The sequence below is a fragment of the Canis aureus genome, chromosome 7 (assembly GCF_053574225.1).
Source record: "Canis aureus isolate CA01 chromosome 7, VMU_Caureus_v.1.0, whole genome shotgun sequence".
Classification (NCBI taxonomy): Eukaryota; Metazoa; Chordata; class Mammalia; order Carnivora; family Canidae; genus Canis; species Canis aureus.
Window position 1 is genome coordinate 987,479 of NC_135617.1, and position 27,461 is coordinate 1,014,939.

At 47.1% G+C, this 27,461-nt stretch overlaps 1 long non-coding RNA gene across 3 annotated transcripts; it reads left to right on the forward strand.

The window, feature by feature from the left end:
• The first annotated feature begins 244 nt into the window (after positions 1 to 244).
• On the forward strand, positions 245 to 16,917 carry LOC144316949 (uncharacterized). Of its 3 annotated transcripts, XR_013382771.1 has the most exons (4): positions 248 to 467; positions 576 to 1,982; positions 2,156 to 2,335; positions 15,598 to 16,915. It is a non-coding gene; the product is annotated as an uncharacterized LOC144316949 (long non-coding RNA). The 3 variants fall into 3 exon arrangements; XR_013382769.1 differs by having other exon boundaries at positions 245 to 467; positions 576 to 2,335; positions 15,598 to 16,917; XR_013382770.1 differs by lacking the exon at positions 15,598 to 16,915 and adding an exon at positions 10,041 to 10,947 and having other exon boundaries at positions 245 to 467; positions 576 to 2,335.
• The last annotated feature ends 10,544 nt before the right edge of the window (positions 16,918 to 27,461 follow it).

Here is a 27,461-nt window from a genome sequence, read left to right on the forward strand (position 1 = left end):
CAACCTCGTGGTAGGTGAAAATTTGTGTTGACCCCTTTTGCACAATCTTAGGAATGCAGAGAGGAAATCCAATATTAAAAAAAACAAACAAACATTTTTTCCCCTAAAAATTGCATACAGCATGGGAATTAGCTGATAAAGAAGAAAAGGAGGGGGTTAGTTACCCTATTATTCTATCCGAGTTCTTCTGTGGTAATAAGAGTAGGAGTTACCTGAGGAGGCACGTCACGGAGCATAGTGATGTCATCTCAGGTAAGACAATGGAGAATCCGTTTCCCTGGTTGAGCATATGGTGAGCACCCAGCACCTCCAGATAGCATGAGGCTTGCTGGGGAGCAGCGCTGAGTGAGGCAGATCGGATCCTCGGCTTGGCGGAGCTCGTCCTCATGACGTAGGCGGATGTGTGTGGAGAGCCGAAGGATTCCTCCAAGTGCCTAGAACAGTGCATGACACATACTAGATTCTCGGTAAGGATTTGTTCAATAATAAATATTTTCAACACAAACTACCCTTCATTACATTTCTTTTATGTACTAAGATTTTATAAGACTGAGTTTTTTTTTTTTTTTTTCCAGATGGGGTTGGTACGATCTTGTCACACCAACATTAGAAAGTCTGATGTTCCTGACTCCTACTCTTACCTGCCATATCCTCCAAATCACCTGAAAATTTCACTTTTTTTTTTTTTTTTTGGAAATTACCCAGAATGTGTCACTACACAAATCTGGCAGATTCCTCCCTTTGTGGCCCAGACCTGCTCGCGGGCGTCCTCTGCCAGCGGAGGGTGCTCGCCATTGACTCCTTACTGGGCAATCGGCCTCCAGCAGGATGATCATGTGCTTTGTGCCAAGTGTAGTGTCTCCTAATGCCTGAAATGCACATCTGTGTCCTCCACTTTGTGCCTCGTTTCATCACAGAAACTCCAAAGCAGTGATGCTCATGCCGTGGGTCCCTCAGACTCACTTTTGAGAAGTCTATCTTCAGATTCTGCGAGCAGCGCTCTTTCCATAGAGCCCTAACACGGTTTCCAAGTGGGAAGAGGACACACGGTGACCCTTGTCGCCCTCTTCCTTTCCTCTTCTCTTCTTTTGTAGACTGATGCTCAGACCCGGGCGATGCAGAATGGCCCAAGCCTCCAGAGGCCGAATAGACTTGATAGCAACAGGCTCCATGGGTAAACTACAAAGCTAGACTGTACCAGGGGACAATACTGTTACTATCGTGAGGGCAGCAATTTCTTTTTTCTTTTCTTTTCTTTTTTTTTTTTAGGGCAGCAATTTCTAATCCAAATCCCACCTTTAAATCTGACTCTCTTTACAGAAGTTATTTTTCCTAATTTCAGAAAAGTGAGTGCTCATAATAAGCAAACCTCCTGAATAGGTCAAGGGGACGTAAGCATAAATACACAGTAAGGCTTCTGGCTCCATATTATTCTATTAAAAGCCAGGTTCAATAAAATTGTTAATTTATTAGGTATTTACTTGTACCAGGCACTGTCGATTATGAAAATAGAAAACAAGATTCTTGTTAACTTGGGAATTATTTTTTGGAGGGAGGGTGGAAAAATCTCAAACTGCAGGCAGATTATTGGTAGAATGTACAAGTCTATATGTAGTGCGATTTTTGAGTTTTTAAGCTGATCCCGTGAACCCCACAATTCTTCCTTGCTCTGTGTGCTTGTACATGAAATCATATTAGGAGAAATGCATTTTTCAATTTCAGTTAGTTCCGTGTGAGCTTGTCACAAAGGAATTCCCCATTCAACATTTCCTTAAAGGAGGTTTTCGTTGGATTGGGCATGTCTTGGGCAAGTCGTCGAAACTCACTGGATTTTCTCATTCTACTACGTAAAATGAGGAAGCTGCATCTGATGGCCTCCTGGTCCAGTTCTAAAATCTCGTGATTCAAATGGCGGGGTTGTATGGACAGACCTAGAGGAAGATCAGTGGTGGTTGGAAGAGCCTTCAGACGTTGTGGCAAGGGTGAGTGTTACAGAGCGAATGTTAGTGTACCACCCACCCCAAGTCTTACGCTGAAACCTAATCTCCAATGTGGTAGCCTTTGGAGGTGGGGCTTTGGGGAAGTGATTAGGTTGTGAGGGCAGAGACTTATAAAACCAATCCCAATTGCTCCCTTACCCCTCGTGCCATGTGAGGACACAACGAGAAGATGGTTGGCTGTGAACCAGGAAGAGAGTTCTCACCAGACATCAAATCTGCCAGCAAGCTTATCTTGGACTTTCTAGCCTCCAGCATCACTGGCACCGTGAGAAATAAATTTCTGTTGATTAGAAGCCGCCCCATTGATGGGATTCGGTTACAGCAGCCCAAACAGAGTAAGTCTAGTCTGGGGGCATCAACAAGTAGAGTAAAAGGCCTCTGCACCAAATTTCCAATGTGTGTGCAGTATCCCCACAGCACCAAGTGATTCTCAGATACCAGCTGGGTGTCCTACAACTCAGGTCAATTCTGACACTACCTACTTGGAGATGGCATCAGAGTCCACAGGTCTAGGGCTCAGTCCTACAACACTACCTCTTTTCCCTCTTCCCATACATTTCAGACACCTGTTGCAAGCCCGGGTTGTCACCTGGGCTTCTGACATAGAAGTGATAGATAAGGATAGATGAAGGACGCTTCTTCAGCACAGTATGCCAACCGCAAGTCTAGGTCGTTACTTGGACTTCTGACAGACTGGCTTTAAATCAGAGGTTTTCGTGACTCCCTTCTAGGGTTTAATTAATTTGAGTGGCTCACAGAACTGAGAGACACATCTTACTAGATCACTAGTTTATTATAAAAGGATATAACTCAGGAATAGGCAGATGGAAGAGGTGCAGAGGGCAAGGTCTGTGGGAAAAGGTGTGAAATTTCCATGACCTCAGAGTGCGCCACTCTTCCCAAATCTCCATGCGTTCACCGACCCAGAAGCTCTCTGAGTCTCATCCTTTTGGGTTTTTATGGAAGCCTCATTACATAAGAAGGATTGCTTAAGTGGGTTGGCCTGTGGTGATTGAACTTAATCTCAAGTCTCTCTCCCATCCCTGGGGGGTGCTAATCACATGGTTGGCTCCTCGGACCACCAGCCCCCTCCTTAGACGTGGTCCAAAAGTCACCTCATTAACATAACAGAAGACACCTTTAGAGTTCTCATCACTCAGGAAATTTCAAGGGATTTAGGAGCCCTGTGTCAGGGGGGGAGGAAGACCAAGTCTATTATAAATCGCAATATCTCGTACAGGAAGCAGGTAGTTGGAGAAAGAGAGGGGAAAGAATTCCAGTAAGAAGGACATCAAGGCTGGAACAAAATGCAAATTGTGGATTTCAAGGAAAGTGATCCGACAGTCAGAAGGTCAGATTGGTTGTAATAATACTGTCTACTGCATTTTCTAGAATGATCCTTGTGATTCCAATTCCAATTACTCTTCTACAATTTTGCCATGAAATTTTAAATTCTTGTCCTCTTTCCTATTGTCCCCACCCTGCCAGCTCTCTAATTCCCTTAACATGCCCACTTTATTTTTTATTTTTATTTTTTTTTAACATGCCCACTTTAACTGCACATTTGTTTCAATGACTAATATCTTGATTATTGTTATTTTGGTTTCAATGACTGAAGTGTCCCTTCTCCTGTGCAAAGGCAAGGAGCCTTAATGGATTCTCACGTTTTGAGCAGAAAATCTTAATTTGAGATTGGACTTTAGGTTGCAAAGCATATTCTGCGCATCTGCATTTTTCTACTCCTTCCTTCAGGCTGGGCTGGATTTTTCTCAGCTCTGCTCTCATAATAACCGGTGCATTTTTCTATTGTGTGATTGGTGTTTAAATATCTATATGTGTCTTTCTTCTCAGCAAACTCTGAGTTTCTTCAGGACGGATTCCTTTTTTCAACCTGCAGGCCTAATATAGCAAATAACACATGGTAACAATCCACCTGTGTGAGGGAATGAGTTACTTGTTGTTAAGCTATATGTCCCATGTTTTGTGATAGAAAATGTCTTGGTGTCAGAAACGGAAAGAACTTTTGAACCCAGGCATGTTTTAACATTATCCTGCCCTCCATTTTCCCCCCTAATATTCTTTAGAGTCCAGCTACATCTCTTAGCAACTGAAAAAAATGTGAAGCTCTATTAGTAAAGAGAAAATATTCAGACCTAAAAGACCTCAAATAGAAGATCAATAGGCTGTGAAGGCAATTATCTAATTCATCTGGGTCACCCTCACCTTTATTGCTAGAAGAACTGGCTTTATTTCAATTCAGCCATAAAACCAGTGGGTTATTAGCAAGAAAACAGGCAAGCAGTTCTTCTACTATAGCTACAGTTAAGAACAATTATGGTATTAAGTTCATGGATACTGGAGAGATTAATAGACTTTTCAAGGAGTTTTATGGACAATTATATATGAATGATAACAGCACTATATGTTAAGGCAAAAGCCCATATATCTGCATTTCCTTAAATGTGAACAAATTTTAGAAGGAAAAGAAACCTTCTTGAATAAAGCTATTCTTCCTACTTAAAATTGTTAAAGTCCTAAAAAAGTCTAGGTAAGGTCAGGATGCAGCCAGCTCCATTAATGCTTTGCATTAAAGGTTTCATTAATCTTTTATAGATTGTATGATAATAAGACTATTTTATCTCAAATGATCCTGGCCTGGATTTTGCTTGACACGTGTTTTATTAAGTGCTCTTATCTGCCATCTTAATAATCCAGGGCTGGTATTTATTAAAAGATTTTTCGTTAAATCACATTTTTTTTTCTTGCAATTCTTTCAATTGAAGAAGTTGAAAGTGTTTTATGGTTGCTTTATTAATATGTCCTGTCGTTCTCTGCTGGAGATGTATAGACAACATTCCCCTTTCCGTTATCCTATCATGTCCTTCTGCTGCGCATTACCTCTCGTTGTTATGTTTCTCCCAAGATAGTGTCTTGGTAGTAAAGGCAAGGAAAGGTAGTAAAGGCAAGGTGAAGATTTTTCTCTGCTGGTTCAGGGAACTACTCAACACTGCTTCTTCATTTCAAGGAAAGCGAAAGGAAACATACAATCCACAGAGAATTATCTTAAAAAGCTTGAACAGTTTTAAAGAATGATAAATAGTTTTTTTTTAAATATCTCAAGGATAGGTTTTAAGTAATTCTATTACAAATCGAGCTCTTCTTTTGAATGACACATTTTGTAAGAGGTAAATATAGTAAAGGTATAGATATTGTTGGTGGGCTGGTTTGGGTGGATTTAAGGGATTGTTGTACTTAAGAGTTCATCTCCCTACAGGATAGAATCTACAAGTTTTCAGGGAGTAATTAGGTCCCAAGGAACGGGTTCTCTTTTCAAATTCAACAGATTGGTCTTGTAAAGCATCGTGACAATTTATTAATTTGTAAAGTAGAGTATGGCTTATTCCTGAGCAGAATAGAAAAGAACATATAGTAAAGCACACTGTCTAGAATGTTACATGAAATAACGTATCTCAAAATCCCTAGCTGAATCACTGGCATTTGAAGAATATGTAAGAAATGTTAGCTACATCTGAAGTAACAAGACACCTGGGGACCAGACTTTAATAACCAGAGGTTGTATTTGAAGGGAGTAGCCATTCTGAGAGATCCATGAAGGGCCTTGCTCTGTTACATGGCACAAGTCTGTGCAATATGAAAGACAGTTAAAAAACCTGTTGGCTTCTAGATTACAAAAAATTTTCATGGGGGCAGCCCAGGTGGCTCAGTGGCTTAGCACCACCTTCAGCCCAGGTTGTGATCCTGGAGACCCTGGATCGAGTCCCACGTCGGGCTCCCTGCATGGAGCCTGCTTCTCCCTCTGCCTGTGTCTCTGCCTCTCTCTCTTTCTCTCCCTCCCTGTCTCGGTGTCTCTCGTGAATAAATAAATAAAAAATCTTAAAAAATAAAAGGACTCACTGAACCTTTTAAAAAAATTTTCATGTGTCTTAACACTGTTCTGATGATAAAAATATTATGCTAATTAGCTACTCAATGTCTTTTGGACAGTGTTATGTAAACATTGACAAATGTTTCACCCAATTCTTCATATTGCAACACACAAGGAGATATTTTTCTGGTTTTCCTTGGCTTTTCTTAAAAATTTTTCTTTGAAATTCTCCTGGTGTTGGAAATTTTATTCTCATCAATAAGGTATTTCCAGTTTCAAATAATGTATTACTTACGGGAGCTTTCCTATTGATGGCTAAGCATAGCAATGGGGCATGGCATGCATCCTTATTTGCTTCGGTCATAGAGGAGAGTCGATCATTTCAATTCCTTCTTTTTCTCCTGGCCTTCTCTTTAGATTGGGCTAAAAGTCTGCTTTTGGTTCAGAATTATTTTAGTGATCTTTCAACAAATATGCCTACATACAAATACCACCTACCTACCTCCCAGCAACCCCAAAACACCTACATAGCTCCCAACGGCCCCAGAGCACCTACATAGCTCCCAACAACCCCAAAGCACCTACACAGCTCCCAACCCCAAAGCAGCTCACATGAAACACTCACCCCCTACAGGCATAGCTGTGTGCAATCCTTGAACTAGAAAGAAACAACAGTTCTTGAGAGATCCATGAAGGGCCTTTTTCTCCTTAAAATTTGAAACTTAGATATAATTGCATCAGTCTCCCTGAACCATTTAGTCTTCATTGTAGAAGCTCCATCTTCATTGGCCAGGGGTCCTAGAAGAAGTCAGTTGCTTCTATGCCTCTGTTACTTGCCCTCTTCTGAAAATGGGTCTTCCTATTTACTCATGCCCCACCATACTACCTGCTTAGGCTTCTCATTCTGTTTGGAATTGGGGCCTCATCCTGGTTCCCTCCGAGTTACTTCTTGCTATCAACTTTATTTCCATGTTAAGGAACTGGACCTAGAACTTCAGAAAAAGAAACTAATGAATTAATTTAGAGGAGTCTCTACCTCCGATGCGGGGCTCAAACTCATGACCTGGAGATCAAGAGTCTCACGCTTTACTGACCAAGCCAGCCATGCACTCCTGAACCTGGAACTTCCTTGTCCCATACCTTGGATACCTCCCTGAAATTGAGATTCCTCTGCCTCCCCCTGCCCCAGAAACTCCGCTGCTGTGCCCTGGTTCCTGTGGGGTCCATTAGCCACAGATGCCATCCATATAAAGCTAAGCTTCCTCTTAATGTGTCAATATGAGTTGCTGCTTCTTTCTAAAAAGGGTCCACCCTATTCAATTTTCCTGAATTATATCTGATAGGGCCCCATGGAAGCTTTAGATTTTATGTTGCTAGAGCTCTGGAGAAGCGCTATTATGTACCAGGCATTGCCAGCACATCCCTCTTGAGGTTTTAGGCATAAACATCCACCTCAGTCTCAGGCAGTATCCATGCTCTTGACTAATTGGAAGACACCATATATCTATTTTTTTGACATCATCTTTCTTTCTTTAATTAGCTAAATCCTTGGTGATATACTGATAACTCTGGTAGTGGTTTTACTCTAAGAAATAAGGTAGACCGACTTTCAGTCCAACCTAATGCCATGACTATTGTAATATCCTAAAAGAGGGACTCTTCTTTAGGACTTCTTCTCTTACCACTTTTTAAAAGCAAATATGACAGAAATGACATCAGAGCAAACAACGATTATAAAATAATGTTCTCTTCTACAAGAACAACTGAAGCCTTTTCGAATTTCGAGATCTTTTCTGGCCAGCTCCATCTGAGACCAAATGGTTCAGGGGGACTGCTGCAATTATATCTAAGTCTCAGATTTTAAGGAGACATTAACTGCTCATTTAATCTAAAGCTTCCAAGTGAAATAAAACCCTTGGGTAGGATGAGCTAATTATACAGTTCCGAAGGATCATAAAATTTAGTATGCATAATAATTACCTGGGACGCTTTGTCGTAAGCCAAATTCCTTGAACCGGCCCAGAGACTGGGCTCCAGCAGCACCTTGGAGTGGGACCTGGGAGTCGGCCTACTTTACCGGCAGCCTTGGAGATCTGATGCAGGCGGCTCCAGGACCCATGTGAAAACTGAGTGTGTGGATCGCATAGGAGGGAGAGCGAAGGAAGGCAGAGAAAGGTAACCTTTGCTCTGGGATGGGATGTTTGGAAGAGAGGGGGGTGTTTTTTGAGGTTAGTTTCCTGGTCCGAGTCCGAGGGAAAGTGGACGTGAAAGAAGGAACACAGACGGTGCCTTCCACACTCGGTATTTGAAGAACAAATTGTGCTCTGGGGCTGCACATTTGGCACCATCGTGACAGAGTGCGGCACCGAGTCATTGCAGGGCCGAGGAGGAAGCGATCGTTTGCACCCCAGCGGCCCAGCGTGGGAGCCTCGTGGTGCTGGCACAGTGTGACTGTCGCAGCAGTAGCAGGAGGGACGCTGAGAGGTCACCCCGCTGTCCACGTTCCCTTGTCCTGACGGTCGTCGGGACTGTTGGAGCGGAAGGGACCTGACGTCATGTTGAAGATGCAGGGGACTTAGTGCCTTTCAGGAGTCTTGTGAAGATGTCCTTGGTGGGGAAGGAAGGTGCACGCGTTTGAGGCCTTGCAACTGGCTGGTTTAGAGTCAGAAAAATATGTCGCACACCTTAGGACACAGAGCATTATGTTTCCTGAGACTCTGGGTGTCACTTGCACAGCGATATGTTTTTCAACAAATTCCAACGAGGGCAGCGTGCATTCGGAGCTGTGGGAATGGGAGGATTCCTAAAACCCATTTGTGTAAATGACTTCTATGTACACCCCTATATCTCTATGCCCATCTGTCTACATATCCTCTAATTTGATGATTTCTACAGATATAGCAGATTTGATGTGGCTGGTAGGAAAATCCCAAACCCTTTGTACCTAATTCTTTTAGGTATTTATATGATTACCATCCTGAATGAGCCTGACGATACCTATAAAGTTGGGCAACTCTTGTTTGGAAGTCTGGTTCCTTACAAATATCTGGGTCGGGCGTACGTGTGGTCATGGCTTTGCTGCTCTCCCTTGTTATGTTCTGACCCGACATCTCTTCCGCTGGGTGACGAGAAGCTGTTCGCATGATGCTTCATTCAAAGCTGTGCTTCTCGAAGAGTCCTCCGTGGCCCACCTCCTCACAGCCACTTACACCTTAAGTGTGCAAGTGCCCAGGCTCCCCTCAATGTCTAGGAGCAAGCTGGGATCTGTGTTTTTAACATGCCCCTAATTGATTGAGTGATTCGTAAGAGGCTGTGAGAGACACCTCCTCTGTCCCGTCCCAGGCCTTCTCGTCCCCTTAGGTCTTTAGGGCCCCTGACCATTCAACTACCCAATGAAGTTCCTGGCATTTTATTCTATGTGGGTCTGTGGTCACGACTACAGCAAACAACTCTGCAGATCTGCTCAGTTCGGTCGATTGTCCGCCTTCCATCCCTACCGCCCCCTTTCTCCTACGTCTCATACGCACTGGCTGGTTGAGAGTCTATTTCTGATGAGTTTCTATTCCTGCACAACGTACTGTCTTGCGTACCTTAACTAAAGTGGCAAATGGCAAATCCGGGGGCTCTCAAGGCATCGTCCTGAGTGAGTGTCGGGGAACTTCTTAGGCCCTGAGGGACCCCACGAGTTTCTCATTCTTTGCCAAGTTATCCCCTCTACTTTGCTTCTAAAATTGTTCTCTAATTTCTGGTTTTATTTTTTTTTAATTTTTATTTATTTATGATAGTCACACAGAGACACAGAGAGAGAGAGAGAGGCAGAGACACAGGCAGAGGGAGATGCAGGCTCCATGCACCGGGAGCCCGACATGGGATTCGATCCCTGGTCTCCAGGATCGCGCCCTGGGCCAAAGGCAGGCGCCAAACCGCTGCGCCACCCAGGGATCCCTAATTTCTGGTTTTAACCAAACGATTTAACCCTTGGAAATTTAGCACCCGATTTTCCCTAATTTGTAAGGATATCTCTGTGTTTTTTTTTTTTTTTTTTAACCTCTCTTGTAATGCGTTATACCGATTTCCGAAAGTGGGTGTTGGTCCTGACAAAACGCACCCATTCTCGAGCGTCTTCGTCCCGTCTAACGCGTATCCAATGTCAGTCTGTCCCACAGGAGACCAGCAGCACAGCTGAAGCTCGGGTACCTGGGGAAGGGCTGTGTCGTGGCCTCCTGTGATCAATACAGATGTGGCAGGTACATGGAAAACAACGCGACTGTAAAAACAAAAGAGAGACTTACTAACCCTAACTCCGATAGTTCTGCAGTAACTTCTGGGCTCTTCCGTCTTCCCACAAAGGCATTTGTGCTCCGCCCTACTCATCCGCTGGTCTTTTTATTTTTCACTGATATCCCCTGTTAGTTTTGTGGGATATGGCTCAGAATGCGCAAAAGAGGATTAGAGCTTTTTTCTTTTTCTTTTTCTTTTTTTTTACGGTCCTTCTGTACCCTAAGATTCTATGCGTCCGGGATCGCTGTGGATCAGTGAACGACCATCGGAATAAGGCTGAGCTATGAGGAAAAAAACAAGTCAGAATAACATAGCAGATGAAGAAAGCTCTTTCGTGCTGAGCTGACTGTTCTCCAAGCCACCAGAGACCGTAGCCGATCATTTGAGGGAAAAAGGCAAAGAAAGAAAAGATAAGAGAATTGCACTGTTCGGTTTTCGGTAAAAAAGTATTGTTCAGTTTCCTTTTTTTCAGGGTCTGGTCAACAAAATTAGCGCAGGAACATACATCTGGACAAATCACCAAACGTCGCGGCCACTTCTTTTTGACATCTGCTTCCTTTTCTCGATCTCAACGTGAGTTTTTCTTTCTCGTCAAGGGAGTCGGTGCAATGAGGTCGCCGGCTTGCTTGACCAGGACTCCAGGACTCCTGACAGCTGATGAAACAGATTTCGGTGCCTTGTGCGGCCAGTTTGCAATACGGAAAAGTCCCCTGCGCTTGGAGTAATATTTATTGGCGGATACACTCTTAAGGTGGAAGGAAATCCCGCCCCCATACCTGGTTTTCTTTTTTTTTTTTTTTTTTTTTCCATACCTGGTTTTCTGACAGTCTTTCCTTTTCTTTTTTGTCTTTGTTTTCAAAAACCGGGCACCCTTCCCCTCAATGGCCCCGATACCACGTCGGTGTGAAGGACTAGTCTGTACCCTGGTGACGGAAGGTCTATTCTTATCCCAGCCTCTTGGGAAATACCCTCTGACCCGTCACTCTTCTCTGTAAAACTGAGACTAATTTAAAGATAAATTGTCCGGAGCTCCCGTGAAGCAGAAGCAAAGATAAAGTTAATGGGAATGTGATTCGATTTATAAAAATCTGATTTACGCACAACTTTTCAGTAGCACATTTATAACATCAAATGGGGAACATCTGTACCAAAGGAAACAACAAATTCCTTGAGCTTTCATTATGAAAAGAAATCAAATCGCGAGGAAAGACAAGATGTACAGGCAATTACTCAGTATCAGCATCGTGGCTGACAAGCTCCACCACAGCTGGTCGAGGAAAATAATTACATTCCTGGAACCGCAAGCTTGTTCCCTCTTTATGGTGATGACGTGGGGGGTGGGGGGCGGGACAGTGATTGCACCCTGCGGAGCAAGGACAGGCCTGTGTGGCCGGAGCTCCGCATCTTTGGGGGAGCTGCGATGGTGAGCGTCTCACCTGGCGATGGGAGGACAGTGGCCTCCCGGGGACGTCCCATCCTTGGGCCCCCCCGTCTGCGCTCGCCTTCTGCTCCGTGCAGCCGTGGGCCTTCCAGCCAACAGACTGGAGAGGAAGGGACCCGGTGGCCCGGGGCCGAGGCAGTTGGGGGCAGGACGAGGGTCTCCGCTCCTGGGCCGCGGGGAGTACGGAGCTGGGGGCGCCCTGCTGGGACCCCCGAGGCCACACGCAGCCCCCCCGGCCTGCACTCACCTGCGGGCGAGTCACAAGGAAGCCGGGGCTGGATGAAGCCACGCGACGGGGGGTGAACTTGTGACCGTGGCAGAAACCAGTGTATTAGCTAATTAATAGGACTGCTAATTCAGGCTTCACGTGGATTTTGTGGCTCCAATATCACCTTTCGAGGGATTTCATTTTACTTTTGAAAAGCAGAAGTATTTCAGAGAGTTGAAGAGAGTGGAGGAGAAGCTGCCGTAGTTTCTAAGTCCTTATGCAACTTCATTTTAGAGCTTTTGTTTTTGTTTCAGGAACTGCGTAATGGGGTCATTTTCAATATCAATGGGGTCCAGGTAAAAGTGAACCCTTGGGAGGCCTCGGTGGCTCGGGGGGGAAGCGCCCCCCTTCGGCTCGGGTCGTGACCCCGGGGTCGAGTCCGGCATCGGGTCCCTGCACGGAGCCTGCTTCTCCCCCTGCCTGTGTCCCTGCTTCTCTCTCTCTCTGGGTCTCTCATGAATAAATAAATAAAATCTTAAAAAAAAAAATTGTGAACCCTCCTGCAGGGCACTACTTTCTCTTGTAACTTCATCAGCTGAGCATTTTATTTCTCTAGGTAGGAACATCTTTCAATCGAATCGGTTTATAGGCTCCAGGGTTGATATTAAATTTTTTATGAAAGAGATAGGAACAGTTTTTTTTTTTAAAGATCTAACAGTTTATAAATAGGCACTGGGCTGTTAATTTCAAGTCAAGTGAGAGAGTATACAGTCCTGGGAAATTTATGATTCAATATTCTAGTAAACACAGCTACTACTGTCAGCATGCGAATTTTTATTCTAATGCTGATAGAGCTTAGAACTTAGGAGGTGATTTGTCCACACAAAGTCCGAAGTAAAAGGCAAGACTTTGACACGATACGTTCAAGTGTGAATGCAACGTACATCCGACGCATTTCAGCCGTGTTGGGCTGCGAACTGTGCATTTAATCCATGAACGAGTATTCATCGAAATCCTCAAGAGTATTAATTATTTAAATTCATCACCATCAAATTATTATAAGGTTCAAAGTCAGGGCTGTATGTGTGATGATTCTTTAAACTTCATAGCAACCACACGACACATCTGCTCTCATTTATCCCTGTGCTCAAGTGGGGAACTTGAAGAGGCCATGAATCCAGAAAGCCCGGTTCCAGAGCCCTCTCTCTGAATCCCTGCTCCTTACTGTTTTTTTCTATTTTTTTAAGATTTATTTATTTATTTATTTATTTATTCATTCATTCATTCATGAGAGAGAGGCAGAGACACAGGCAGAGGGAGAAGCAGGCTCCATGCCGGGGCCCGACGCAGGACTCGATCCCGGGTCTCCAGGATCGCGCCCCGGGCCAAAGGCAGGTGCCAAACCGCTGCGCCACCCAGGGATCCCCCCTTACTGGCCTTATTACCACTTGTCAGGTGTTGTTCTATCCCCGATGTGGATGTGTTTCAGTTATTTCATGGTACTTATGAGGTATGCATCATCCTAATTTTTACGAATGTGAAGACCGAGGAAAGGAAATGTGAAGTAATGGGGCCCTAATCTTACCTGGCAAGCATGGTGCTAAGAGTTGATTCCAAACCCTGCTAAGAGGAGTCTGATTCTCAAATGATGGTGCAGGTAACACCTAGCTGTTCAAATAGAGACGCAGGATACAGTGCAAGGTGCCAACGATCAATTTGGCAATGTCTTGGTGGCTTTCTAAGACACCACAAGGTAGCCCAAAATTCATATATTTAGGAGGGCTGTCAGATTCAGGAAAAAAAAAAACAAAAACAAAAACAAAAACCGGACTCCCAGTTCAATTGGAGTTCCAGGCAACCACAACTTATGTTTTTTGTTTTTGTTTTTTTGTTTTTTTGTTTTTTTGTTTTTTGTTTTTTGTTTTTTGTTTTTTTGTTTTTTTGATTTTTGTTTTTTTGCTATACCAATGTTCATGCAATATTTGTGACCTACTCACGCGGAGAAACATCTTTTTGTCGTTTATCTCAATTTCAAATGGAACTGGGATCGTTCCACTTTATCTAGCGACCTTATTTTCTAGAAGTTTCTTCATTTGTACTTGGAGTTCACAATCATTTACCACATTCAAGGCACAGCTTCCGCTTGTTATGTCTTTGGAGTGAAGGTAGCGTAAAAATGTGTGGCTCATTATTGCTGCTTGTTTACCTAGAGCCGGGGAGGAGGATGGGGTGAGATAGTTTTTAGCACTTCCTCTAGTGTATGCGCTATATAAACATGGAAAAAGCGTATAACTATTTTTTGCATCATTCTCTAGTTCTGATGCATTCATTCCTCCTCCTTCCACTTACAACATAGAGACAGAGATGTTCATGGAGCCGAAAACCACACATTTATTAGTATTTCAGATGCATGCGCTCGGGAGACAGTATAAACCTCTGAAAACAGACACATACAGCGAAAGAGATCATTAGTTTAGACTTTTGATAGTCTTAGTGTGGCTTTGAGAGCAACACTCAGAATTTTGTTCATAAATCAGATTCCGAGAATGTCCCTTAGTTTGAATATAAATGTACCTGGAAATCTTATCTGCCCATATCGAGCGCCCTTTCCTTCGCTCCTAACAAGGCACAGGGTGGTCCGAATATGAAGACACGTCCGCACAAAAGTTTGGATGTAAAAATGATAAATAGTCATTACCCTGGTGTTTCTCTTTCTTTCTGCAACTCGTCTCTCTTAGTTGGGTTTCCGTAGTGTGGCGGTTCCCCCGCTCGCCTGCTACGTGAGGGGTTCGTGGACCGACACCCGACGGACACCTGTCTCTCTCTTCCTTCCGATTCCTTGCTGCGTTGGGTTGTGGGGAGCACCCGCTGCTGCGTCACGGGCCGCAAGAGGCCGAGAGGCAGGTTAAAGGGTTACAGGCCCCGGGCCCGGTCTCCGCGGAGCCTCCGTCCCTGCGGCCAGTTACCCAGGGCAGCGCATCTCTTCTTCCCTAAGTCGCTGGTGCACGTGGCAAAATCACTTGCAGTGTCGGCTCATTGTTCAGGGAACGACCCCCCCCTCCCGCCCCCACTGCTTGTGCTCATGCGACGTTGGTGAGAAGGAACACGTGGCGCCGTGGACGTGGCAACTGTGCGGCGATGAAAGCACACAGGGAGGCAGCAGGGACCACGGCTCTTTCGCTGCGGAGCAAGAGGCACGGGGGGGCACACTCTGATCCTAGAGACATTCATCCGGCTTCGTCCATCAACCCGTCCTCTTCTGGGCGCTCTCCGGGCTGGGGAGGCGCCCAGCGGGCTGGTGTCCCAGAATCCCAGGAGCTTAAAATCCGGTGACCCTCCTCCCTGTCCTTTTTTTCCCTGTTGTTTCCTTGATGGGCTTCAAAACGGACTGACCCAAAACCAGAACCCAGGAGAGGTATTGACCTAAGAAAAATATCTGAAAACAAAATTCTTTCCCTAAAGTCACAGAAAAAGGGGTGCCTGGGAGGCTTAGTTGGGTAAGTGTCCGGCTCTTGATTTCAGCCGAGATCGTGATCACACGGGCTGTGCCACCGAGCCCCGTGCCGGGCTCCACGCTCAGCCCAGAGTCTGCTTGAGATGCTCTTTCTCCCTCTCCGTCCACCCCCCTTCCCCATGCAGGCGCCCGTGCCAGCACCTGCTCTCTCGCTCTGTCCCCCCACCAAAAAAAAAAAAAAATCATAGAATAAAATATATCTAAACCTATTTTTGGTTAATTGGCTATCACAAGGTCACCCTCTTTCTGCACATTGTATTTCCTTAGAACAATGAGTGTGTTTGGAAGAAGTGTGACGGTGGTGGGTTTGGCCCGGCTCACTTAGCGGAACGTCCCGAGAACGGTGTTGGAGAAGATTTTCTACCAAAAGGGACGGATGTGGCACGTGTCACCTTCGGTGGGAACCCTCCCCCTCACGGGTCCTAGGCAGGCTGGCCAGCGTGGGGGTCAAGCTGCACGGCTCTGTGGTGACCCCACATCTTCCTCGCCCACGCACGTCTGGATTTTGCCATAGTCCGTGCACGTTTGTGTAGACCCTCTCGGTCCCGAAAGGATTCTTACCAGAAGGACCGTAAGGCCGGCAGTGGAAGAGGTCATGGTCGCTCCTTCGGGGGAGGACTCCTTTCTCACTCCCGTGACCCGGGCAGCGGCCCTCGCTGCAGCACTCCGGAGATGAGACAATTCGGGAAATTTGCTCCCGAACGCGCGGACTGGAGTCGTCTTTTGAAGTCGGAGTCCGCGGGTACCTGGGGAAGCATCCCACGGAGCCGCGGGCCCTGGGTAGCCTTCGTGGGGCTCATTACCCGAGGGGAGCATTAAGCAGGAGTCTGGCGGAGAAAATGCAATCAGGATTTATAATTAAGTGAGAGCCGAATTTGTGAACTTGATTGTAATTGTAGGGTTTCTAGGCCCCTTTCCGAATATCAGCCACGTGCACTGCAAATATAAAATAAGAATCCGTATGCGAAGAACCGTTTGCTACGATTTCAGGAGCGGTTCTGGGGACTTGGACCGGTTTAATCTCCAGCTGAGAAAATCTGCAACCCTTCGGAAGGAAGTTTGGTTGAAGCAGATTCCTGGTAGATCCCGACTCGAAGTGCTGCAGGATAGTGGACATGACCCCAAATCACTCCTCAAACAAAAAAAATCCATTGCTTTCTTTGAGCATGTCGGCCCGGCTCTCTCTAGAGGAGGGAATCTCTGAAGGATGATCCCAGGGCAGCAGCTGGCTTATTTTGCGGGGACCTGGGTTAGGCCTGAAGGCAGCGCCCCTCATTCCTACAAGGATGCGGATTCCTGGAACTAGCACGGGGGGCGGGTCGTGGGCCTTGGGTGGGGACGGCCTGGGTGCTCAGCCCTTGCCCCCGTGGGGCCGGGAGATGGGCGGTCGGGTTAGTCCCTCTGGGGTCTGGGCGTCCTGCCGGCTGCCTCACCTGCCAGCGGGGTCAGGGCGACGGGAGCGCTTGACTCCAGGTTCCCCGGCTGCAAGGGGAGGCGGCGCAGTCGGCGGAGCGATGATTTTAGGAGGCTTAAAATCGACATATAAACACGTACCCCCGCATGGTGGGTCCTCAAGATGCTACCTATATTCATATTTTCTTTTTTTTATTCATATTTTCTTAAAAAATATTTATGTATTTATTCATGAGAGACACAGAGAGAGAGGCGGAGACCCAGGCAGAGGGAGGAGCGGGCTCCCTGTGGGAACCCGGTGGGGACTTGATCCCGGGACCCCGGGGTCACGCTCTGGGCCGAGCAGGTGCCATGGCGCTGACCCCGGTGCCCCCGTCATTCTCATCCCAGCACCTTGCGGCAGAGCTCCCACAGGGCTGTGACTCCCCAGGGTGACTGTGGGGGCCGGGCTGTGACCCCTGGGTGACTGCAAGGAGCGGGCTGTGACCCCCGGGGTAACCACAGGGACAGGGCTGTGACCCCCCAGGGAGACTGTGGGGGACCAGGCTGTGACCCCCAGGGCTGGGGCTGCGGGGAGGGTGCGGTGAGGACAGGCCTGGGCTGGCATCACGGAGCCACCTGCCGCCCGGGGACCGCATGGGGCACTGCCCTGAACCCCAAGCGCCTGCCCATGCAGCCGGGGACAGCCTCACCGAAGCCCCAGGACCCCGGCCGGGCTTGAGCCTCAGGGGCGCAGCTGGAGATGCCTCTTGGCTCCCCTGGAAACCAGCCACGGAAGAGGAGGGTTCTCGCGGGGGGGAGCGTGGCTGCCTGGCGGGGGGCGGCTGCCGTCGGAGACCCAGAGCGGGCCGCTGCCCCCACCGTCCCCAGGGGAGTCTGTATCCAACGGAGGAAACGCCACGCAGTGTCCAGGCCCGGTTTGGTGTGGCCGCCGGGCCTCTGGGGGTGAGGCTCAGGGCACTTGTGTGCACCCGTCCCAGACCTCTCGGGCCGCAGGCTTCCCTGTGTGTGACCGCCAGAATGCACGTGTGCCTGCACACGCGCCTGCTCACGTACACCTGCACATGCGCCTGCTCACGCGCCTGCTTACGCGCCTGCATACGTACACCTGCCCATGTGCACCTGCACACGCACATTCACACGCGAACCTGCACATGCACCTGCAGATGCACACACGTACATGCGTGCCTACATACGCGCCTGCACACGGACACCTGCACACGCACCTGCAGAAGTGCACCTGCACACATGTGCCTGCAGACGCACCTGCACACATATGCCTGCCCATGTGCACCTGCAGACGCACCTGCACACGTGCCTGCACACGTGCCCCTGCACACACGCCTACACACCCAGCTGCACACGCAACCTGCACACACGCTTGCTCATGCGCCTGCACACGTATACCTGCACACGCGTGTCTGCAGACGCACCTGCAGACATACGCCTGCCCATGTGCACCTGCACATGCATGCCTGCACATGCACATGCACACACACACCTGCACACACGTGCCTACACACGCTCCTGCACACGTACACCTGCCCATGTGCACCTGCACACGCATATCTGCACATGCGCCTGCTCACGCACCTGCACACACACGACTGCCCATGTGCACCTGCACATGCACACCTGCACATGCACCTGCAGAAGTGCACCTGCACACGTGTGCCTGCACATGCGCCTGACACACACACCTGCACATGTACGACTGCCCATGTGCACCTGCACACACATCTGCAGACATGCGCCTGCATATGGACACCTGCACACGCACGCATGGAGAACGGACGTCCTGTGAATAATCGGTTAGGCAGACGCGGGAACGTGGCGCTGGCCGGGATAGTAAGGAAGAGGCCCTGGTCCGCGCCTGAGCCTCGGAGGGATCCTACTCCAGCTCCTTGTGGACAAGCTGTGCACGTTGGTCAGCCTGCGCCCCGGCACCTGACGCAGTGGGGACACGGGGCAAGTACGGGGCCGGACGGTAATGGAATACATTTTAACGTGATAGGTCACCACTAAACGAATAATGAAATAATGATCCACAGTCACTGAGTGTTGACGATGGGTGGGTTTTGCGGACGTAGCAGTGCCCGTTAGTTCCTTTGACCCTGAGAGACCCTCCAGGGCGTGGGCAGGCTTTCTGACCAGAGCCCGGACTAAGTGAGGATGTGCGACGGGTTGATGAGCTTGTCGGTGGAGACTCAGCGAGGACGCGCCGGGAAAGAAGGGACTCAGCGGGGAGCACTGGGGCTCCCGGAATTGCCCAGGGGCACCGTGCCCCCCCGAGCCCAGGAAGGGGTCTTCAGAGGACCTACTGATGTGGAAGCCTGTCTAGTCCTACAGCTGCAGCTTCTGTGGAGTGAGACCAGGTCCGAGTCCAAACAAAACGGATGACGTTAACAGCTGTCACTTCCTTTTCAGTGAAACAGGGTTATACTCCCTGTTGTTGCCCAAAGTCAGGTTTTACAACACTTGATTATACAACACTCTGCGCTGCGGTTTATTATGCTTTATTATTAAAAATTAAATATTATTAAATATCACTTATGACTTTTACTTGACTATGACCTGGAATCTGTGTTACTTGCGCTGACATTACTTGGGTCCCTGTGCGTATGTAGGGGCACACCCGCAAACCTCGGTGTGCACCCGTGTGGATGAGGACCACGTATGGAAGTGACTGCGTGTCTGCATGAGCCCCGGGGGCTCCCCTGGAGGGCCGCGAAGTTGAGGGACCGATGCAGCCGGGGACGAGCCGGGAGGGTTTGGACAGCGCTCGGCTCTGGTTGCTGGCATTTCAGCTGAGGAGAGACGCGAGCAGGTGCAGCGAGGCCTGCTGGGACCCGCCCTTTTCTCTCTGTGTCGCCTGAACACAGGTGAGGTACAGGAGGCTTATCTGGAGCCCGGATAATGGGGCGGGAGCGTGGGGTTCTTCACTGTCAGGAGCGTCCCGCACCCACACGGGTCAAGGCCAGCGCAGTGGACCACTCGCCTGCCCGCACCGCGCCTTGCTGGTGACGCCAGGTTTGCTCTCTCCTCTGATCTCACGGGGCCCCTCATTTATATTCGTTATAGTCCGCGAGACAGTGGGACTCTGTATTGAGTATGCTCGGGAGTGGGCCGCCTCCCGTCTGCCTGCGAGTTTACCTGAACGTTCTCTCTCAAGTGTGCTCAGGTGACCGGCCCGTGTTGGGTCACTCAAAGCGGCCGTTTTGCATGGCCTTGGGGCATCCGAGCTCCCTGTGTTCCCACAGCCCACGAGGTGTTGGGCTCTCTCAGGAAGGTCACACTTGCCTCCGGCCTTAGCGCGTTGTACGGACCAGCTGGGAAGAGCCACGTCGGTTTCCTTTGCTCTAGAGGATCGTCGCCACCAGAACGGAAACACAAGCCCGCTCTCCCTCACGTCCTCTGCAGCTGCCCACCTGCTCTGCTCCTCTCATCGCAAGCTCTAGGACACAGCTGTCGGGGGGCCGGACTTTCGCCCCATCTGCCCACTGGTTCTGCTCTGCTCAATGACATCAGCAATTTCTCGCCAACGGCCCAGATGGTCAGTTACTCTCTTCTTCCCGGAACATCTCCTTCTCTTAGATTCTGGGACTCTGCGCTCTTTGCGATTTCTGTCTCATTAGCCGCTTCAGGCAAGTTGCCTCTCCCGGCTCTGCATCCCGGGCTCGGTTCTCTCAGGTCACTGCAGGACTGTGTCCTCTACCACCTTCCTCGCTTTCCTCTGCTGTCTACCCTCCTTCCTCGGGTGGCCTGCAGCATCCCATAGCTCTCGCTGCTGTCTACATCCTCAAAACTGTATCCTTCCTCATCACCTGCCCCCCTTTTCAAGAGTGGAAAATATCTTACTGTGTACTTGACGTCTCTATACGCTTCTGTGGCAGCACAGCCAACCAGAACTTTTGGTTTTATCCCAACACCCGTTCTTCCTCCAGTCTTCTGCATCTCGTTAAATATCAACACAACGGGGATCCCTGGGTGGCGCAGCGGTTTGGCGCCTGCCTTTGGCCCAGGGCGCGATCCTGGTAGACCCGGGATCGAATCCCACATCGGGCTCCTGGTGCATGGAGCCTGCTTCTCCCTCTCCCTCTGCCTGTGTCTCTGCGCCTCTCTCTCTCTGTGACTATCATAAATAAATAAAAATTAAAAAAAAATCAACACAATGTACGGAGTTAGTTGCTCAAGGCACAAACCAAGGAACGACTCTTGATTTTTCCCCCCTTTTCTTCCAACCCTACATCAAATCCTCAGTAGGTTCTCTTGTCTTTCTCTCAAAACAGGCCTTCAATCTTCACTTTATTTTCAACATCACCTCCCTCATCTAAGGCCACCTTCATCTCTTGTCTCGGTTGCTACGTTAGTCTCTTAATCACTTTCCCTGCCTCCGTTTTCCTTGCTATCACTCACTGAAGTATTAGGAATAATCTTTTAAAATGATGAATAAGTTCACGTCACTTGTTTGTTAAAACGCTCTAAGGGCTCTCATCAGTCTTAGAATAAACTTCAAACTCTGCCTCTCCTAACTTACAACATCTTATATATATCTGCCCCCTGCCTGCTCGTTGACCTTACATCATATTAATAACCAGCCTTCTTGCCCTACTCCCCTCGCCGCCACACCTCCCACCACCATGCTTTTGCCACGCTGGTCTTCTTCCCTTTCCTCAGACACGCCAGCTCTCCGCCTGAATTAGGACCTTATCGCCAGCTATTTGTTATGTTTGAATGCTCTTTCACTTAGTCTTTGCCTTCGCAGCTCCTTGTCGTTAGATGTCATCTTCAATGTCATTGGCTCTGAATATTCTTCCCTGAGCCCCCGGACTACAGTATACACCCAGCAACTAACTCCTCCTGGGTACCATGCTATTTAAATTCTCTCCATGACCCTTTACACTTTCTGAGAGTTCCTTGTTTATATTATTTATGTGCATTTCTTTGCTTATTCTTTGTTATCTCCCCTAGAATGTAAACTTCTTGAGGGTACAGATCTTATCTGTCTTGTCCACGGTAGTACTCAACGGCCTAGAACGAGTCAGAGCAGGCCCTTGACATGTACATGTCACACGTTGATAGAATGAGGTCTTGTGTATTGAATTCAAGACGTTTTTGATGCATCTTCTCTAGCTCTCAACCCTTTAACCCGTGGATCTTGGTTTGTAAAGAGTATTTAGTGTTGGGTGAGTTTTCTGGCAGGTACAAATCATCCTACTGAGCAGCACCACAGCTTGGGAGCTAATAAGCAGTTTGCTTCATGTCTACTTGAAAGGCCACATATCGTTCTTGCCTCATCCGCCCATACCTCTCGGCACCTGGAGTGCAGCATGAGGAAGTAATGGCAACAGAATCGATATTCACTATTATGTACCAGTATAATATCTCAGGGAAATTAGACTGATAAATACTCTGATTCAAAATCCTCATAATCCATCTCTCTAGGCTTTCAAGCAAGCAGGCAAACAAGCATAAACTTCATTGCCAACGTACTGATACTGAGAAGTCTATAGTCCCAATTTTCTAGTTGTAAGAGTTGTTAAATCAGTAGTATGACCTAAAAAGCATTCTTAAATGAAAGATTAAGATGACATTCTGTGGTAGATAGAATTTGAGGGGGCCTTTGCCACCTTCTGGTGGTCCCGTAATCATGGTTTCTTACAAGGCCAAAAGAACCTGGTAGACGTATAATCAGTGGACTTTAAGACTTTAAGACTTTTCTAGGTGGGCCTAATCTAATCCCATGAGTCCTTCAATAGCAAGGAGTGGTGGCAGAAGAATGAGTCAGAAAGACTCAAAATATGAAAAGGACTTGATGCTCCATTGCTGGGTTTGAAGATCAAGGGACATGAGAAGCATGTGGGCGCCTTCCACAAAGAGGAAGTAGTCCTCAGCGTATAGTCATCTGGGAAGCGAGCATCTGAGTTTTATAGCTGCAGAGGACGGAAGGCTAATCTCCTGCTCCCCACCTGCACTCCGGGGGGTGGTCTCTTGCTGGCTGGCACCTACACCCCAGCTCTAGCCCGGCCATGCCAGCAAAGTTCTCTGTAACCTGGTGCGCTTGATCACATCTACTCCCCGCCTTCCAAGTTCATCCTTTCCTGGGTCCCCTTCCTCAGCCCTAGGACACCATAGAGAGTTCCCTCATAACTTACCATTATTCTTTTATCACAGTTAACCATTCTTTGTATGAAACTTCCACTGCATAACCTACGGTGTGAGTTCTAAGTCCTGACAGGCCTACGCTGCCTGCCACGGTTGGTCACTATGGGCCCTCCTTTGGGGCATGTACTGCTCGCTCTTGAAAACCCAATTTAATCAAATTTACATATAAAGCTCCTCTGAATCACTGTCCACTCTCTTGTTTGGGGAACCAGAGTTCAAAGCATACAGATTTTAGCACAGGAAAGAACTACTCTTGTATTTGAATTTTTTTTCAGAAGGTATTTTACTTCGTTTAATAAAAGATCACCTAGTTTTATCACTCGTATAGCAAAAATTTCCATGCCTATCTCTGCAGTGTAAGGCAGATTTTCAGGACTAATACATAAATATTTGCTGATGTTTAGAAAAGTAGCTTAGCTTACTTAGTAGGCATAATTTCCAGATTCTATTTGTCTTACAACAAAGCGATTCCTACTTTAGAGTATCAAGTAAGGATAGTTGTAAGTAAAATGGCTTTTATTGCATTTTAATTCTTCACATTTTAAGATTTATTTATTCTTACTTTTAACCTACTCTCTTGATTGATCTCCCACTTTTAATGTTTAAAATAAGAATGATTAAGGTCAATCTTTCTTGTGCATCTTGTGGCCAATACTGAGAATGCTTTGTGTTCACACAAGTGTACATATCTATTCCTTGGAGCTAAAGATGTCCAGCCAGGGAGGAGCTCACACGGGGCAGGTGGGCTAGCCCATTCCATCTTCACGAGATGGGAGCATTCGTAAGGCATGACCCACAGGCGTATCCTGAACGATGCTCTGGTCTAAAGAGAGGCAAACAAATGAAATTTCAAAGTAACTCAAATTTCCATTTGTCCTTCTTTTTTTGGGGGAGGGGGGAAGAGGGGCAGAGGGGGAGAGAGAGAATCTTAAAGCTTCATACCCAGTGCGGAGCCTGACACGGGGCTCCACCTGACAAACATGAAATCACGACCTGAGTCGAAACCAAGAGTTAGACATCTAACTGACCCACCCAGCACCCCTCCATTTGTACTTCTTTATCACCGCGAGGGGACACTTATTAGTGATTCCTAACACTTCCCTTTTCTCTTTTCCCCTCCATAACCCATATTTACTATTTCTGCTCTCAGCTTCTCACTCCCAAACTCTCCACGCAGAATGCCCTAGCCTTTCTCAGTGCTGTCTCTCATTCTCTCCTCCATCTTCCTTCCCGATGCTCCATTTAAGCAAGGAATCTCCTAATGGAAGGTGGGAAAGAGAGGAGATTTGAAGTTGGCCAGGTTCAAATCCTCTTTAGTGGCAGAGGTATAACTTAGCCTAAACGATCTAAGGATCTCACTTATTTACTTATTTTTAATTCCATCATGGTTGTTCACCAACAATACCAAATCCAATGAAAGACAACTGGAGAGTGACTTCTCTATTGAGTCAAGGTCCTAAAGCAGGAAGGCATAATGTTTCTAGACGAGTTTATCTATGGTCACAAATTGCACTCCCTGGGAAACCAATTTTGAAATGGAAATTAAGGAACAGGATATTTGTTAGGAATTGCTATTGGCTTGTGACAGGGAGTGGAAGGAAACAGGATCAGTCGGGAGCAGTTGGGCTGCAATCAGTCCACACAGCCATGTTCTGGGGCTGGGACTGCTCTCTAGAGCTTCCTTGAGTAGGGGTGAGGGGGCAAGGCCTTCATAGTCCACCGCAGAAGTGTGAATGTGAGCTGTCCCTGGAGGGAGGTATAACCTTGAGCAGGGCACCTTTCCTTCAGCCAAGTCGGCCCTCAAAGAGGGCTGGTGATTAAAGATCGTCTCCTGTCAGCGTTCTCAACAGCTGGGTGGCCCAGTCTTTCATTCCTTAGGCGTGATCTAGATGGGGTGTCAGTGCATCCGCCACATATGATCAGATGATGTCATTTTTCTGCCAGGGACGTGCTCAGTCGAACGTGTCATTGACTACCACTTGCAGGAAATCTCAATAGAGCTTTATCATGGAACTCTCCAGAGAAATCACACATTATTCTAGCTGTCAGGGAAAATTATGGAATAGCTTGCCTCTGTGGGCATAGCTGCAGGGTTAGTGAGGCTACTTTAAGTTTGGAATGGGGGAAATTAGCAGGATAGGTGCATAAACCAACATGGACTGGGTCTGAAGTCATGGACTCAAAGATCATTCGGAAACACTGCTTGTGCAGTTGGAAGGGTGACAGGACAGAGAGACATGGTCCTAATTTTGTATAATTTTCTTTCTTTTATGGCTTCTCAGGTGACTTCTCAGGTGTCTCCGTAGCCGTCTATTACACATAAACAAGGACTGGTGATTTAGGGGAAGGTATCTGGAACTTAACATCATTAGCAGGAGAAATGGCACTTAGGAAAGTATGAATAATAACTATACTCCTGTCTGCTCCCACCTTAGATCCCGGAAAGCTTTGTTTGGAATTTTGAGTGACATCCACATTTTGGAAAACATGCTCTAGAATCTGGAGCCAAAGAGGTCTAAATCTTTCTCACAGAGCTATCGGAAGACACAACCTAATCAATGCTTCTGTTGATTGACTTCTTTGTTGAGTTATGAGCTCCATGGGGCAGAAACCATGTCTGTTATTCTCAACCCCTACTGGCCAGCGTTCCAAGCAGAGAACAGATTTTCATCAATGTCTGTTGAGTGATTGGGTGAGGACATGAGTGGTTACTCTATATTGTTGGTATGGGCTTGCTAGTCAGCACTTTTTTCTCCGAGAACTTTAAAATTATTCTCTTAACTAGCCCCTATCTTCCAAAACAGACACCTATGTTGGAGCTTCATATCAAAACTTATCGGGCGTGTGTGTTGTGTACCTAATTTAATTGGAAGAAGCGTGTCTTCCCTTAAAGACCATCTGCATTTTTTAAGAGCAGAGGGAGCTTGTGCAGTCGAAGCCTCCAGATTCTAATCCAATTAGGTACCAGGCTGATGGGAGCTGTAATTAGAATCTAATAAGGCCATCAATATTGGTAAGAGTAGCAATCAGTCAGAGCAACCACACCAGCCTGAAGAACAGAGAGCGCCTGTGTCTGACCTTTATTTAACTGGAAGGCAATCTCGCCGCAGCCGCGCGTGGTGAAGAAGCTCTGTGTGGCCCTGATGGAGAGCGGAGAGCAAAGTAAAAATCACAGATGTGAGTGTGGAAATGGAAAGACCAAACTCTGCTGGAAAGGACTGAAAACAAATATAAGCTAAGTCTGAAATGAATAACCATATACATAGGAACTCCCCGGATTGGAGTGGGGGTGAAGCCCTTGGCTCTGGGACTTCTCAGGGAGGATGTGGCTCTTTAGATGAGGATGTAGACGTATGACCATCGCGTATGGAGAGATTCTCTCTGGTACGGAGGTCCTTCCTTATGTTTTCCAAGGAAACTAAGATACCTTCGGGGCTTCTTATGTCTTGTTCTCCCACTGTATGCTACGCGGATCCAATCCTCTTGGTATTTACCTGTGTACACCTAAATAACATGCTTTATTGTTAACCGTCCTCCCCTTAAAAAAAAGCTTTAGTTCGTGTTTCCTGAGTTTCAGCTAAAGAAGACGAGGATTTAGCCCTGTCTCATTGCTTGGCCCCATCACAGACATGAATAGGTGTGATTCATGTGAATGATTTTGGTTAGATCAATACACAATGTTGGTGTTTTTTTTTAAATAATAAATTTATTTTTTATTGGTGTTCAATTTACCAACATACAGAATAACACCCAGTGCTCATCCCGTCAAGTGCCCCCCTCAGTGCCCGTCACCCATTCACCCCCACCCCCCGCCCTCCTCCCCATCCACCACCCCTAGTTCGTTTCCCAGAGTTAGGAGTCTCTCATGTTCTGTCTCCCTTTCTGATATTTCCCACACATTTCTTCTCCCTTCCCTTCTATTCCCTTTCACTATTATTTATATTCCCCAAATGAATGAGAACATATAATGTTTGTGTTTTTTTTGATTATGTAACAAGGTTCACCATGAAGTCATGCAGCACACTGTGACAGATTCTCCTTTTCTCCCTCAGCACCTGACCTAGTGCTAATATTCATCATAGATTTTCTTTTATCTGCCAATTTCTTTGCAAGGGTTAAAATCTACCCCCAATATGTTCAAACGCATTAAGTTCCCTGTCCGTTTCATTTCCTTGAGGGTTTTTCACTTGAGACTAGTAACCTGCTCCAGAACGGCTGATTGAGTTCTCAGTCTTCCTCCCAGGGTCATCTCATAAATTTCTGGTGGTTTCGCCCTTTCTCTTTGGTTTAATCACGGCTTCCTAGATCCCATATCTTTCTCTTTCTGGGTTTACCCCTTCATTTTGGTAGTTCACATTCTTCACGACCTGCTGAGAGTGGATACATGGAAGGCGCATTTTTTGAAAACTCGAATGTTTGGAATGTCTCCATTTTACCCTTACCTTGGCTGGGTGATTTGGCTGGGTTTGTATGTTGGAAATAATTTTCTTTCTTTGATGATGTTCTGATTCCCACTTCCCCCAGCTTTATTGAGATAGAATTGTCATATAATA